The sequence below is a fragment of the Alligator mississippiensis genome, chromosome 12, assembly GCF_030867095.1.
Source record: "Alligator mississippiensis isolate rAllMis1 chromosome 12, rAllMis1, whole genome shotgun sequence".
In the NCBI taxonomy this organism is placed as follows: domain Eukaryota; kingdom Metazoa; phylum Chordata; order Crocodylia; family Alligatoridae; genus Alligator; species Alligator mississippiensis.
This window is the reverse complement of record NC_081835.1, coordinates 48,343,317-48,358,153: the sequence shown is the minus strand read 5'-3', so window position 1 is coordinate 48,358,153 and position 14,837 is coordinate 48,343,317. Positions and strand designations below refer to the sequence as shown.

Here is a 14,837-nt window from a genome sequence, read left to right as displayed (position 1 = left end):
CCAACTCCACACACCTAATTTCTGTCCCTGGGTTGTATGGAGACAAAGCTTTTCAAGATATCAGACACAAAAGCAAACTCAGAAAATGAAACATGGGAATGTAAAATATGCCCCATTTGGAGTCAAGGAAGAAACTGAATTTAGTAGTATGTGTCATAACCCAATGATTTTTAGTGCCTCGGCACATTGGAATTTTCCCGCCACATGGAGCTTTCTTTGCACGGTGGATTTCTCAGCTGCAGAGAGAAATCCCCAGTGCAAAAGAGTTCCCGCCATGCATATGCAAATTAGTGTCCCATTATTGGTCAATTCTAAATTATTCCTACGTGGCGGCTAGCAATTGGCTCACTAGCCGTATAAAAGGTTAGAGCAGTTTCCGCCCAAGTTGGAGGACTCCACAACCATCTCGTAGGGAACTCTGAGCGTGCTGTGGAGCCTAGCAAACTCCACGTGTGTCTTGGAGGAGGACGTAGGGGCCTGATCAGCTTCTAGCCACTCCCCATAATAGTGGAAAATTTGATGTACCCCCGTGTGAAGCACTCGTGGAGTCGTACATCAACGACTCATCTCGGTTCGGTTCGGTTCGGTTCGGTTCGGAAGAGATCTCACTTGTGTTTGTTTGTGTGCAACTGTAACTCAAGCAAGTTTCCTTCCTGCACTGTGACCATCGGCAATGTAAGTAAAGCTTTCTTTGTAAAACCAATACACTTCCGTGCCTAACTCTACTCCGTCGTGGAAAAACCCCACCTGACAGTTCGGGCTACTGGCCATAGCCTTAGACCGCCCTCGGTCCCGACAGTATGGAAACACAGCACTGCAGATAAAGTAATGTAATACAAGAGTGTGTGTCACAGTTTCTACCCTAGGCAGAACTTTTGTCCCAAATAGAGAGAAGGGCCCAAGATCCATTAGCAACTTTGCTGTTAAAATCCTACAATAGATAGTCCTTGAATCTAGTGCTGCAACAGAAGTATCATTCATGAGCCCATTCAAGAGATTCCCAGAAAAGGTTCTGAGCCCACACAAGAGACTCCCCCCAAAAAGAGGATATAGTTCTCTTTCTCTGGCCCCCATTGTGGAAAGTGGTAAATCCCATTCTTCCCACGCTGTGCTCTCACATTCACCCCACTGTCCACCCAAGGATACATATGGGTTACATTTGATGGGTATCCATGTCCTCATTGTAACTTCAAAAGAGTGCAGAGTTGCTGGCTTGTAGTAGCCATGGGTTTTTGTTGCTCTTTTACCATCAGTGTATTTGTGATTTTCTTTTCCTGAGATGGAGAGTTTTTAAGGTTGACATTGGATTAATGTGATGCTTCTGTGTGCGTGTTCAAAGAGACTGGATTACATATGCACCCAGAGCTCTTAGATGCGCACATGCTATCCATCTAGAGGAATGAATGCATTAAATAACTACCCAGGTTGGAATTTTGCCAGGATCTGTTGTTAAAAATAGCATGGTCCTGCAAGTGCCCACAATGTGAATACATTTCATTTGACAAACAGTACTTCTAGCACAGGCGTGGACAAAATATGGCCTGCAAGCCAGCTCCAGCCTACCAAGGGATTTTATCCTGCTCATAGCAGGTCCCTCAACCCCACCCAACACAGGTCCGGGGGGCAGCCCAGGCCATCCCATGATCCCAGCCCTGTTCCCAACCCAGCAGCGCACCTCCAGTCATGCTCCCAGACACCACTCCCCACCTGCCCACGGCTCCATCCCATCTGCCTGGCCCATGGGGCACCTGGCCAGTCTGCATGGAGACCCCACTTACTGCTGCATCTGGCTCCCCCAGTGGTGGGTGTGGGGCAGAAAGGCCAGGCCACATAGGGTCAATCCCCTTTCCCCCACCCCCCTCACCAGGCCAGGTCAGCACCCTTCTCACACCAGGCCAGGTCAGTATCCCCCATCCCACCCACAACAGGTCATCAAAACTCCATAAATGGCCCTGCAGCCCAAATAATCACTCAACCCTGCTCTAGCAGCAGAGCCACTCTTTCCACCACAACTCAGCAGGAACAATGCTACCTATGAACCATCAGTCTCACTCCCAGACACACCCTGTTTTTTTCCAAGCACATCTCCCATCTGTGTTCACAACTTAGCTTATCAGCTTGCTGGAGATCATAGCTCAGAATGGAACAGCATCTGCCTGGGAGTTATATTGTCTTGTGCCTTACATGCAGTGGGAGCAAAAGCTCCCCAATGGAAACCCTATGTAGCATTATGCCTCAGGAGTATGTTAAAACTTCACAGTAGTTGGCGACATTTTCTGGTAGTGAGAATGACCCAGCTCAGTTAATCTCTGGTTCTCCCCAATGCCACATCTCTGCCACCCAACCACAGCAGGCAATGGGCAAAGACCCTGCCGCCAAATGTTTCCAATGCCCCTGCTCCATAGACTGGACCCAATTGCTCTGAGAGCCAGATCTAGCCTGTGGGCCATAGGCTGCCAGCCCCTGTTCTAGAGCCACTCAGCACACAGGGAAGAATATCTACATCAATACAAAATGCAATACAAGAATACCTACATCAATATGATCTCTGTTCATGGAACTCAGCACTCAGCAGAGCCAACCCTTTGTAGATATGGTCCGTTATGTTTTACTTCATGCAAAAGCAAGAGCATTCATTTTTCAGTCGGTCTTGGTGACTTAATTCAGACTGGGAGAGCAAGTGAGTATAGTGACTCCCTGTAATGTCGTACTTGTGAACTGAAACAAAAAAGGGCAGTTGCTCAGGCAGGGGGAGGCCTGGACGTTTAAAGGTAAATTACACAGAAAACAGAATGACAACACCTTTCAATTATACAGCTGCATGAACCTCACGGGCAAGCCCTCCTTGCCCTCATAGGTGTGGCAGGACAGAATCCTCGAGTCTGTGACTACCCACAGTAGTCTCGATTAGTGGGTAGTCAGGAGTCTAATCGCTCTGACTACCCACAAAGTCTGCCTATGATCTGATCCTCTACCATTAAATTCTGAGACACAAATTCATCTGAACAGTTATGTTCTCCCACACCTTGCTATCGCATAATCAGAAACTGTTTAAAGAAGGTGGATTTTGCTAGACTGAAGAGAGCTTTCATTACTGCACAGTACCAGTGGTACTTTGCAAAGCATTACCACGTATCTCACCTAGTCAAATCTATGCTGCTTCAGGGCTGTTTGCATGAAGATTGAAGTGGTGGCATCAGCTCTGAGATCAGCACTTGCTGCTGTAGCTTGAAATTCACATGCCTTCTGCCTTCGTTAAAGAAGACTTACAGTAAATCTCTAAATCTCTTTTTGCCTGATTATTGTATTTCTTAAAACTTTTTTTAAAATTGTGCTTTTAGCTTGCCTGACTTTTAGAGAATAATATATTGATATACCAAAATAAACGAATGAGCAGCCAAAAAATAAGTTTAAAAGATTCAATAAACTCAATAAATATCTAAATGTTGGGTGGCAGTGTTTCTTCATGTATCAGGCATCACTGTGTTGGAACTGGGGGTAAATTAATACTGTATTTTAATAGTAGTCTTTGTATATGTGTCTGTGTATGTGTGTGTGTGCACACATGTGCACTCATATACACATATGCTGGGGTGTGTGCGTAAACACTTGCGGGCATTTTTTAAATCAGCACAGCATGCAAATATAAATTTCTGGTTAAATTACATTCAAACAGTCAAAGTAGAAACAGATGTCTTGAAAATATAAATACAGGGCTTAATAAATATTTTATCATCAAATATTTCAAAAATGTCATCTTTAAAAACATGAAAATTCAGCCTCAGGAGAACAAAAATATTTAATCATTCTCAAGAAATTCTTAAAAGGGATTCTTTCCCTATCAGATTCATTCCAGCAAGAGAATGTATTTCCAGGTGCTGTGAGCTATATTTATTTTCATCAAATATTTTCTGTAGTTCAGTTAAAAAAGATAGAATAATCAGTGAGGTCATTATTAGGTGAGATAACAACTTCTGAATGAATTCTCTCATTAATCTAATTATGAAACAGGAATAGTATTTTACTAATCAGGCTGTTAATTGAATCATGGAAAATTTAAGGCTGTAATCAAAGTTATTTGAACCAGGCCTTCCTCTATGTGACATCAATGCTGTGAGAAACTGACAGAATTTTCCTTTACCTTGGAAAGTGCTAGGACAGCGTTTCAGACCCTGGAGTCAGACCCTGGTTTCTGGACCCTGGTATCCAATACCTGTGTAATTCTGGTATAAAGAAATAAAATAAAATAAATACATATTGCAGGTTAATATTGTGTCTACAAAAACTGAGGCCCTGTTCACGGCTATCTTAAAATAGGCATGGGATAGTGTCTGGAGTGCAGGAAGTATGGTGTGCAGGAAGTATGGTTTTTTCCATAGCAGCAGTGGACTGAACTGCCACGCTATTTTTTTTAACCAGTTTAACCAGTTTTATTTCATGATCTTCCAAGTACCCTCAACACATACAACGTTAATGGCAGTAACGGCTCTAAAAACATTGCTAGAAGTGCCCAGCACCAAGTTGGACCAGGCCTTTACTGAATTGTAACAGAGGCAGTGGCACAGAGCAGGAGGTATCACAGGATTAACCATCACCTTACTTCAGCTGCCAGGGCCCCCCTCTACATGTGCAGGTAAAAGTTGATTGGATCTAATGTGTGATCCATACAATCATGCCTCCTGCCATGATTCTGGGCTCTCCTGCATTGGCAAGACGCAGGCTCCCAGCCACGGGGGCCATACAAAGCCAGGGCAGAGATGCCTGTGTCTGACCAGGCTCTCAGTCCTGGCTGCATCACATGGACAGCTGGGACCAAGAGTCCCACAGCTGGCAGAGCTCTCAGTCCCAGCTGCCCCATGCACAGCTAGGACAGAAAATCCCCACACCTGATGGGGCTTTCAGTCCTAGTTGCATGTGGCACAGCCAGGACTAATCAGTCCTAATGGGGACTAATCAGTCCCCATCAGCTGCAGGACTCTCAGCCCCAACGGCTGTGGAGCACTACTGCAGTCTCCCACCTGTGTGGGGTATGGAACACTCCTGCACCGTTGTGGGTGGGAGACTGCATTGGCTGTGATGTCCCATCTCCAGGGGTGCATTGTGCTAACCAGTGTCTGGTAGGTTGCAGCAGCTAAGTTCTCCCAGCTGCAGACTGCCTACACATGCAAATTAAAGCTGGATAAAAACCAGCTATAAAGTTATTACACAGTTATTCAAGCAATAACTATATAGCTGGTTGGATCTTTTAAAGGTGGGATAGTTAATCTGCAAGTAGAGTCAGTCTAAATGCATTGTAGAGTCAAGGAAATTGTGCAATAGATATAATATGTAGAAGTGCCCAGGTTTACTCACAGTCAGAGGGTTTGTAGGTGGAAGGGCTGCACTCCAGTTGAGAATTTAACTAACATTTCATGTTATGGCTGGCTAGCAAGTTAGACCTTTCATTTCTTTGGGAGAGAGAGTAAGTTGGAAGTGTCATGACTCAGAGTTCATTACAGATTTTCTAAGTGTGTCTTTCAATGTTGTGAGATGCCCAGAACACAGGCTAGGTTCAAAAAATGGTGTCTGGACTCCCAGAGCAGTGCAGTGTCAGGGATTGAGGAATACATGTTGTTCAGGAGATCCTGGATTCTAATTATGATGCCTTATTTGCTGTGATGCCTTGGGCAATCCACTCTACCTTTTTTGCTGTCTGCAAAATGGAGATGATATTTAGCCAACAAGCTAATGGGTGAAGAGTAGGGCTGTGCAAGGCTTTGAACTGTGCTTCGGATCTGGAGAAGTTTTGGATGCTTTGGCGTCTGCAGCAGCATGTCCAGATCGAAGACTTAGTTAGGCTTTCTGAAGCGATTCGGAGCTTCCAAAGTGCTTCGGGAAAGCTTTGAAGCCACTTCGGAGATCCAGCCATAGGGTATAATGGGGAATCAATAAAATATCTACAAATTTGTTGTTTTTTGTCTGATTTGAATTAAACTTGCAGGGATGGTAGCCTCTGCTAAGAGCATGAAGCCTATCAAGTTTCAAGAAGATCGGTGCAGGGGTTCGGGGGGAACTGCACCCCAAATCCTTGAAAGCAAAACTCATGTCACATCTACGTGTTAAACCACAGGGAGCTGAAAACTCCAGGGGTGGAGGCCCCTACTGAGGCCACAAAGCCTGCCAGGTTTCAAGGAGATTGGTGCAGGGGTTTGGGGGGGAATTGCACCTCAAGCTGTGGACAAGTAAAACTTGTGACATGTGTGACACTGTGTGTTAAGGTGCAGCAGGGTGAAAGCTGCAGGGATCGTAGCCACCACCACTGCAGTTTTCACCCCCCTGTGGTGTAATACATACAAGTGACATAAGTTTTGCTTAAAAAAATTTGGGGTGCAGTTACCCCCAAACCTCTGCACCAATCTTCTTGAAACTTGGCAGGATTCATACTCTCAGCAGAGACTACCACTCCTACATGTTTCATCCAAATCAGGCAAAAAACAACAAAGTTATAGATGTTTCATTGATTCCCCATTATACCCTATGGCAGAATCTCTGAGATGCCTCCAAAGCTTCGGAGCTGCTTCAGCCAGATCAAAGCGGGAACCCAGTCCGGAGCTCTGGATCAGATCACTGGCATCCAAAGTGGCCGGATCTGAAGCTGGATTGAATAGCTGCCTACTTGCACAGGCCTAGTGAAGAGGGAGGGTAAGGATATATTAGCAAAAACAGTCCATCCAACTGGCAGCCTGCAAATGGTTAAAGTGACCCACAGGCTTCCACTGGGCTTCCACTCACCACCATTGCTCCTATTGCTTAGAGCAGCAACTGGAGTCTCTGTGGCAAGGCAACATGGCAGGAGGGGACCCAGTAAGCTTGCTGCCTGCATGGTGGGCACAGGCAGCAGGTTTCACACAATAGCAGTAGGAGGGGAGTGAGGGGGAGCTCTCCCACATGGTGGCAGTAGCAACTGGGCCCATGTGGCAACAGCAAGATGGGGCTTGCACGTGTAGTGGCGGCACTGTGGGGCATGTGTTGCTCACACAGCAAGGGGACTGAACATGGTGGGGATCTGTGAATGCAGTGCCTACAACATAGAGCCTCTGTGGTGTGCAGCTAAGAGCCCTTGTGGCCCCTGGACACTCTGAAATTGGACAACCCTGAGCTACGGCATGTATATAAATGTAAAATGTTAATTCAGATCTGTTTCAGGATAGTACATTGTCTTCTCCCTCTCCTTATCCAGATGGAGCTCTTCATGTCTTACATCTTGAAACGGGGTAGACTGGATAGTGGGGCAAGTGTGTTTCCTTCAATAGGCTGCCACCATCTGAGTTGGCATGTTGCATCTCCTGTTTGTATAGCTCATTTGACCAAACAGCAGCACTTACCTAAAGTCTACCCTTTTCTTGGACCCCTCCAGGCAACAGCCTGGCAACCAGGATGGTTTAAGATTTTTTTTTCCCCATGAAACAGACTTTAATTTATTTTTCCAACTAAACATTTATATACCAGCTGCTGAGTGGTTTTGGATGCATTAATTTTTAATATTTATAATGTTTTTCTCTATTTGACCAACGTGCTTCTTATAAATAAAAAATACATGTATTTTTCAAAGCATATAGTGCAGTTACTTCACCTATTTTTTCCTTGGAAAGCTTTGGTTGCAGCCACAAACTCCCTCCCTCCCCTCCCCCCCCCCCGCCCCCACCCCAAACGGACTCACTCACACCTGTTAGCACCACACTATCTCAGTTACTCATCAATAAGGGGAACTGTGTGTGTGTGAACAGGGCTGCCAACATGTTTTATTCTTTTCCAGGTGAAGCCTCCAATTTTCAGTACTGGCTTCAATTCTGAAATGCACAGCTTGAAGCTCCTTTTCCCCTCTCTCCCCTCCCAAAACAGTGGTCACTTGCAAACTATTACTGAGAGTAGAATGTGTCAGTTTTTCCAGGTTTGCAATATATGACAGTAAACCTATATATTGATTTTGATTGAAAGCAAAGCTTACAAGAAGTGTGTGTGTGTGTGTGTGTGTGTGTGTGTGTGTGTGTGTGTGTGTGCGCGCGCATGCACATGTGTGCACGCACACACCCTTTCTAAATAGTGAGCCACAGTTTTAAATATTTAAGAATAAAATTAACTTCCAACAATCAAATATATACAGCCAGAATTCCATCTCATTTTTTAAAAGAGAGTTAATTTTGATGCCAAATCCTTAACCTGCTTAGCTGCTTTAGTAAAACCCACTAAGGGGCCTAGCTGCATCATTAGGTACACAAATACCTATGAAAATCTGACCCTTTCCTCCCCATTGCTTTACAGCTCTACTGATTTGCATGTCTTCAGAATAAATACATTTTGCCCAGTTATAAATATCCTGAAGGATAACATTCTGGTAAAAATAATCTCACAGCTATTAGTAAAAACCAGAAGTTTATTTCACATCATCAGACCCAGAAGCTATAAGGGGTGACCCAGCAGACATATTTCAGGACCTCCAATTACAACACTGCTACAGATTTTATACAGAAATTGCAATTTAATTGAATCCCCAAATCAGTAGAAGTCATCATATTTCCTAATGCTCATTTCTGAAGGTCTACAATTAGGGGTATGTAATTAATTACTGGAACTGTTTGGAAACAGGAAGAACTTCTTCACAGTTCGAGTGGCCAAGGTCTGGAATGGGCTCCCAAGGGAGGTGGTGCTCTCCCCTACCCTGGGGGTCTTCAAGAGGAGGTTGGATATGCATCTAGCTGGGGTCATCTAGACCCAGCACTCTTTCCTGCCTATGCAGGGGGTCGGACTCGATGATCTATTGAGGTCTCTTCTGACCCTAACATCTATGAATCTATGAAAATCCAAGACACATTTAAACATCACTGATAAAGAATATATGACCACCTGAATGCTGTCCCTAGGTAAGCTGGCCTGATGAAGGAGTTTGGGCCAGCTTCCTTGGACCATCAGGTCTGGCAGCCACCAAATGAAGCTCCCTAGGGTAACACAGGAACTGCTAGAAAAGATTAGACCCAAGGTCTATCTAAACCAAGGTTGTGTGTCTGAGTGGCCAGCAACAGATGTACTAGCTGCTTCAAAGGAAAGCATAAGAATTGCACCATAGCAGAGATGGGAAAACTTGCCCCTCTCATCCCGGCCTCTCATGTTTAAAGACTATTCCAACCTCGAGACACCAGGTTTAATATTTCTCCCACACTGTTTATCATTACCTATTACAATTTTTGATAGTCTTGTTTTCTGTGTATATATCAAATCTCATTGTAAATCTTGTTGAGCACTTGATGATACCCAAACCCTGTGGCAGTGAGTGCTATAGTCTGATCATGAGTTGCAATTAGGAAAACAGCATTTCCTTTTATAAGCTAGAATTTCCTGCCTTTCAGTTTCATGAACTCTCCCTTTTTCCCTGTGTTACAGAAGGGGCAGAACAGAAGGTCCCCATCTACCTTCCATAAACCATTCATTACTTGACATTTGTTTTACCATGTTTCACTTCTTTCTTTAACAGTTTCTTATCATATGAGAGTTGGTCCAAGCCCCTTTTCAGTCTTTTCCCCTTAATTCTGCAATATTTTGGGGGTTGAGGGACTTGAATATTAAATTTAATTAATATTTTAATATTTTGAAATATTAAAAACTGCCTCCTTCTCTTGCTCCCTCCCTGTCTCCTCACCTCAAGAGGGCTGGAGAGAGCCTGCCAAGTTCCTATTCCCCATGTCATTCCTTTGTCACCACACTTTCATAAATTACGACAGTCATGGCTGAGTTGGGATGAAATCTTGGATTTAGGGAAAAGGCTGAGCTGAGTAAATATGGATTCTCAGTGCTCTGCAGACAAACAGACCAGCTGTGCCTACATGGGTCATGGTTTAGCCTATCATTTGTTAGAAATTATTCAGTAAGAAAATGTACCAAACTGCTATCTGAAGAGATGCTTAGGGCCACGTCCTGCTGGGGATCCTGCCGTTGCTCCAGCCACCTGCTGCTGAAATCAGTGTGAGCCTGATAGATAAAGTATCCCGTGGATGCTGAGAGAGGTCCCTCGGGGTCTGCCCCTATAAAAGAGAAAATCTACCATTATAAAACATTCCATTACACCATTTACCAAACCACAGAGCATTCACATTTTCATTATTTCCCCTCAGGAAAGGTACAGTCGGTTAAAATTAACAACAATTCTACATTCATTCCAATCGCCTAATTAACCAGGCAGGGCCATACTGCTCCAGCCAGATAATTCCCCAATATTTAGCCATTAGTTGTTTCCAATTTGGCTTGCTGCTGCTTCTGGCAAGTTTTGTCTCATAAACAATTATGCTGAATGCCAGATGTCCCAATAGACTGTTCTACTTTTACTAGCGGCTGTCTTATCAGACCAGCTTTGCTGGAGCTGGGAAGACAGTTTGACATTTGACATACATGTGTGTGTAAAGCTAAGGGTCAGCCAGAATTCCAGCAAGGTCCTCTAATTACAATAGCCTTACAGGCTGAATATATACACATTTCAATTAGGTTTTCTCCAAGAACCCAGGGCCCAGACTGTGCCCATAGAAGCATGTACTGCAGTGACCTTCTGCACAAACAGACCCCGCCCCCCCCAGCCCATCTTGGGGCTCAGCCCCTCTGCAGTGCCACCAACCCTCTTCTACTAGACCTGGCTACCTTGTGATTCATGCTGGAGGAAGGAATTAAAGATTGGCCAGGCCAGCAGGAAGGAGCGAACTGGAAATGAAGGAAAAGGAGAATATAGTACAGGGACAGGCAAAATATGGCCTGTGGGCTGGAGCCAAACCATTCTATCTGACCTACAGGGCCCCTCCAAAAAACAATTGTTACCGGCCTGTAGCTGCCCCTCTGAAAGCTGGCAGGAGGTGGGGCTTTCAGAGGTTGCATGCTATCAGACTGGGTGAGCTATATGTCTCCACCTCTGTGGTGCTCTGGTACTCCAGCTGGGAGCCCCATGTGGAGGCACTGAGCATGATGGCAGGTGACTGAACAGTTGGTGAGTGGGGAGTGGGGAGAGGAGCTCTTGCCTGCAGTGCTGGGAGCCACATGTAGCGGCAGGGAGCCTGTCGGCCCAATGGTGCATGTGTGTGCAGGAGGGTGTGCAGGGGGTTTGTGGATGTGTGTGGGGGGGCTCTCATGGCCCATGACCAGTAAAGCCCCTGGTGGCATGCGGCTCCCACGGAGTTCTGGGGGCTGCATGTGGTGACATGGAGCTGGCCTGTCCCACTGGCACATGCCTTTGGACAAGACCAGGCTGGCTCTGTGCTGCCACATGGAGCTCCTGGCACTGGAGGCAGGAGCTATGTGCTATCAGGCTGGGCCAGGTCAGGCCAGCTCCATGCCTCTGTGTGGGGCTTCCAGCACTCCAGCAGAGAGCCACACATGAAAGCATGGATCTGGTCTGGCTTTGCCTGGCAGCACGTGCTCCTGGCTGCCATGCCAGGAACCCCACATGGTAGCACGGAGCCCACCCAGCCTGATGACATGTGGACTGGGAGACGCAGAGAGTTGCTCGCCATTGGGCTGGGTGGGCTCTGTGCTGCCATATACAGCTTCCCACTGGAGTGCTGGAAGCTCCATGTGGAAGCATGGAGCTGGCTCAGCCTGGCCCAATGGCACGTGGGCTTCCATCTGTAGAACTGGGAGCCCCACGTGCTGGCACAGAGTCAGCCTGGTCCAGCTCAAAGGTTCACACCAACAGGCTGGGCTAGCTCTGTGCTGTCATGTGCACCCCCAGAACTCGGCCACAGCTGTGCATGACCGGGGGGCTCTGCCTGCCACAGGTCATGAGCACCCTGAATGCCTGCCACCTATTGCTGCTGCTGCCAGCGGTAGAGGCTGTGTGGTATGGGGGGGGCATGTGGCAGAGCCCCCCAAAGACACATATACAGTCCCACACCCACATCCCCTCAAACCCCACACACACCCATAAATCCCCACACCCACCCACACACATTCCCACACCCCCACAAATCCCACCCCCATACACCCACACCCCACACCTCTTCACAAACCCCACATGCACCCACACCCCCCACAAGTCCCATGCCCATACACCTCCCACACACAATATACAAGAGTAAGATTTTATTTTGAGCTATTATGCAATCACCTCTATATACAGTATGCAAACATACATACGCTAGAACAAAAATAATATTTTTTAAATAAAATTAAAACATGTTTTAGTACCCATTTGATTTTTAGTATATGATTTATTTGGGGGGGGGGGCAGGTTTCTGTCCTGAAATGGTGTTTGGGCCATGGCACCTGTCAAGGGGCAGGGCTACCCATGCAGCCCTTTACATTTCACAAAAAGTCATTAAGCAGCCTTCCAGCTGAAATAATTGCCCACCTATGGTATAGTACATATCAAAGTAACACTGGTGTTTTACAATTCCCACCATCCCCAGGGAAATTGGGAAAAAGATAATAAAGCCTCAGTCTATATTATGTTTTCCGTGTAGTACATCTGCCTCCAGGGATCCTTGTACCCATAACACCCAGGCAGCTGGAACTGAGTGGGGATTCCCACCAGAGACACACAAGTGGCTTTTCTCATAGCCAGAAAAACCTTGCATCTCTGCCACAACAGAGAAGTGTAGGGAGGCATGTTTTCTAAAACCTCCTCCTGAATCTTCGCAATGGAAACAAATGATTTGGGTCCAGGAATTTATTTATTTTTAGCTGTTAGGTAAGCTTCAATAAATGGCTGTGTATTATATGAAAAAAGCCTTCATAGCTGAAAAGGCTTGGTTCATATCAGACAGGAATATAATGCAGTAGAAAGCAGTTGCCAACTGAAATTCCCTAAAGGAGAGTCTCATGAGATTCAAAAGTGAATCAAGGCAATGGGACTTACAATTTTCTTTCAGATTTTGACAGAAAACACTACATGTTTTTATGCTAGGCTTTGCTACTTATTTGTTTTAAAATAAAAAACTGTAGGTTTAACAGAAAGGCACTTGTTGACAGACACGCTAATTCCTTACAGGGTAAATACAGAAAACTTAAGAGTAAATTCCAGAGAAGTATTTATATTTCAAGATAAAAGGCTCATGATGCTATCCAATACTGCAGATAAGGGTGTTGGAAGTGGAGATGAAGTGTCACAGGTAGAATAGTTGAAACTGATTCATGGTCATCTCATGGAAAGGCTCTCCGTGTTAACATAAGGTCTGGAGAGATAGCACATGGCAGAAAGGATGGTCAAATGAAGGACTGTAAGCCTTTGCTGTAATCTATTTATCAAGGTGAGAAATATGGTAGTGTAGCAAAGTGGGACTCCCTGCCTAGACACACTGCTAGGTTCCTACTTCCCTTTGGGCACACCCCCCCCCACCTGATTTTCCTGCCACACCTTGTTCTTAATTAATTAAGATGTTAATTAAGGTGGGAGGCTGCTCATTCGTGCCTCGATGCTATGAGGCACTATCTGAGGCTCCGTACCTCCCCTACACTACAGCCCATACCTCGCAGATGGCATCCAGATGTTATAGTGCTCCCGGCCTACAGCCGGACCAAGCTTAGGCCATGCCGTCAAGCCTCAGTCACACACACATTCATACCACCCTCCTCTCACTAGGGCCTCTCACACTCCACCCTCTCTCACCAGGACTCTTTCATACATCAACAACTCATCCTGCCTTGCTCCCTCTTGAAGCAGGCCCCTTAGGCCATAGGCTTAGATAGTCCATCCCTTGGGTGGCAGACATACTATCTTTTGGGCCTCTCCCATGACCCTCGCTGGGGTAGTGGCCAGCCATTTACCCAACTGGGTCTAAGCTTGCTCTAGCCCCTTCCGGGGGCAACTCTGCATACATAAACATCCTGGGTACTCACCCTCTGGTTTTCCTTCCCCCCCACACTGGGGCTCTTCATCTCTGCCCCGTTCTAGGGCCACCCCTCACCAGGGTGTTCTTATCCCCTCACTCGGGGCTCCACACTGCCCCCTCACTCGGGGCTCCACACTGCTATCCCCTCACTCGGGGCCACAGGCTTCTCTCCCTGGTGGGCTCAGGTGGCCGCAGCCATGCCTGGCTGCAACTGCCTCCATTGTAACAAACCTACCTGAAGGTGAGGGCTAGGGTTAAGGTGCCCTGACCCACCTTTCACCAGGGTGATCACTGGCCTGGCATTTCCTGGGGGCTCCCACACTACTGAGAGCTCCACCAGGCCACCCACTCCCAGCAGGGTGCAGTTTTAGGTCATGCCCAGGACCAGGAGCCTCCTAACCATCCCCTACAGCTCCTCCCTTACCTCCAAGTTGTTATGGAGCCTCACAGCCAGGCAATGTTGCTGCCTGGGCTGCCAGCAGCAAACTACCCTGTTTATATGGGAGGCCAGAGCTCTAAAATGGCCACCGCAATTAAGCACCTGCTGGCTGCTTGGCCCCCAGTCTTAAAGAGGCAGGCACCAACAGTGCCCTGCCACACACCTTCCCCCTTTAAAAGGGTACATGGGGAATGGTTTCCCCTGATCCTCCTCCAAGCAGGCTTCCCTCAAAGCCTGTGAGAACCCTAAAGTGGTGAGCACCCAAAAGGTGCTCTGCCACAGGTAGCAGATCTGTTCCAACAGAGTAAGTGCTGTGATAATCCATCTGAAACCTAGAGCAGGACTCAAAGTACGTGCAAGAAGCGATTAGTAAAACTTTTCCAGAATGATGGAACATCTTCCTGATCCAAGTCATATCTAAAGGCTTCCTTAGGACAGTAGGCACTGTTAGCATTTTGACCAAGGGAATGAAGTGGGCTTCAGCTGGAAGCTCTTGGAAATGAACACCAAATGGCCAAAAGATTTACCCCAGTCCTACAATTTTTTTTTTCTCTATT

The 14,837-nt window shown here is 46.4% G+C and overlaps 1 long non-coding RNA gene across 2 annotated transcripts; it reads right to left on the bottom strand.

Moving 5' to 3' along the window:
- Positions 1 to 853: 853 nt before the first annotated feature.
- On the bottom strand, positions 854 to 14,341 carry LOC132244531 (uncharacterized). 2 transcript variants are annotated; one of them, XR_009456094.1, is made up of 5 exons: positions 14,266 to 14,341; positions 9,913 to 10,055; positions 4,142 to 4,223; positions 2,536 to 2,718; positions 854 to 1,274 (listed from the first exon to the last, which is right to left on the bottom strand). It is a non-coding gene; the product is annotated as an uncharacterized LOC132244531 (long non-coding RNA). The 2 variants fall into 2 exon arrangements; XR_009456095.1 differs by having other exon boundaries at positions 9,918 to 10,055.
- Positions 14,342 to 14,837: the final 496 nt, after the last annotated feature.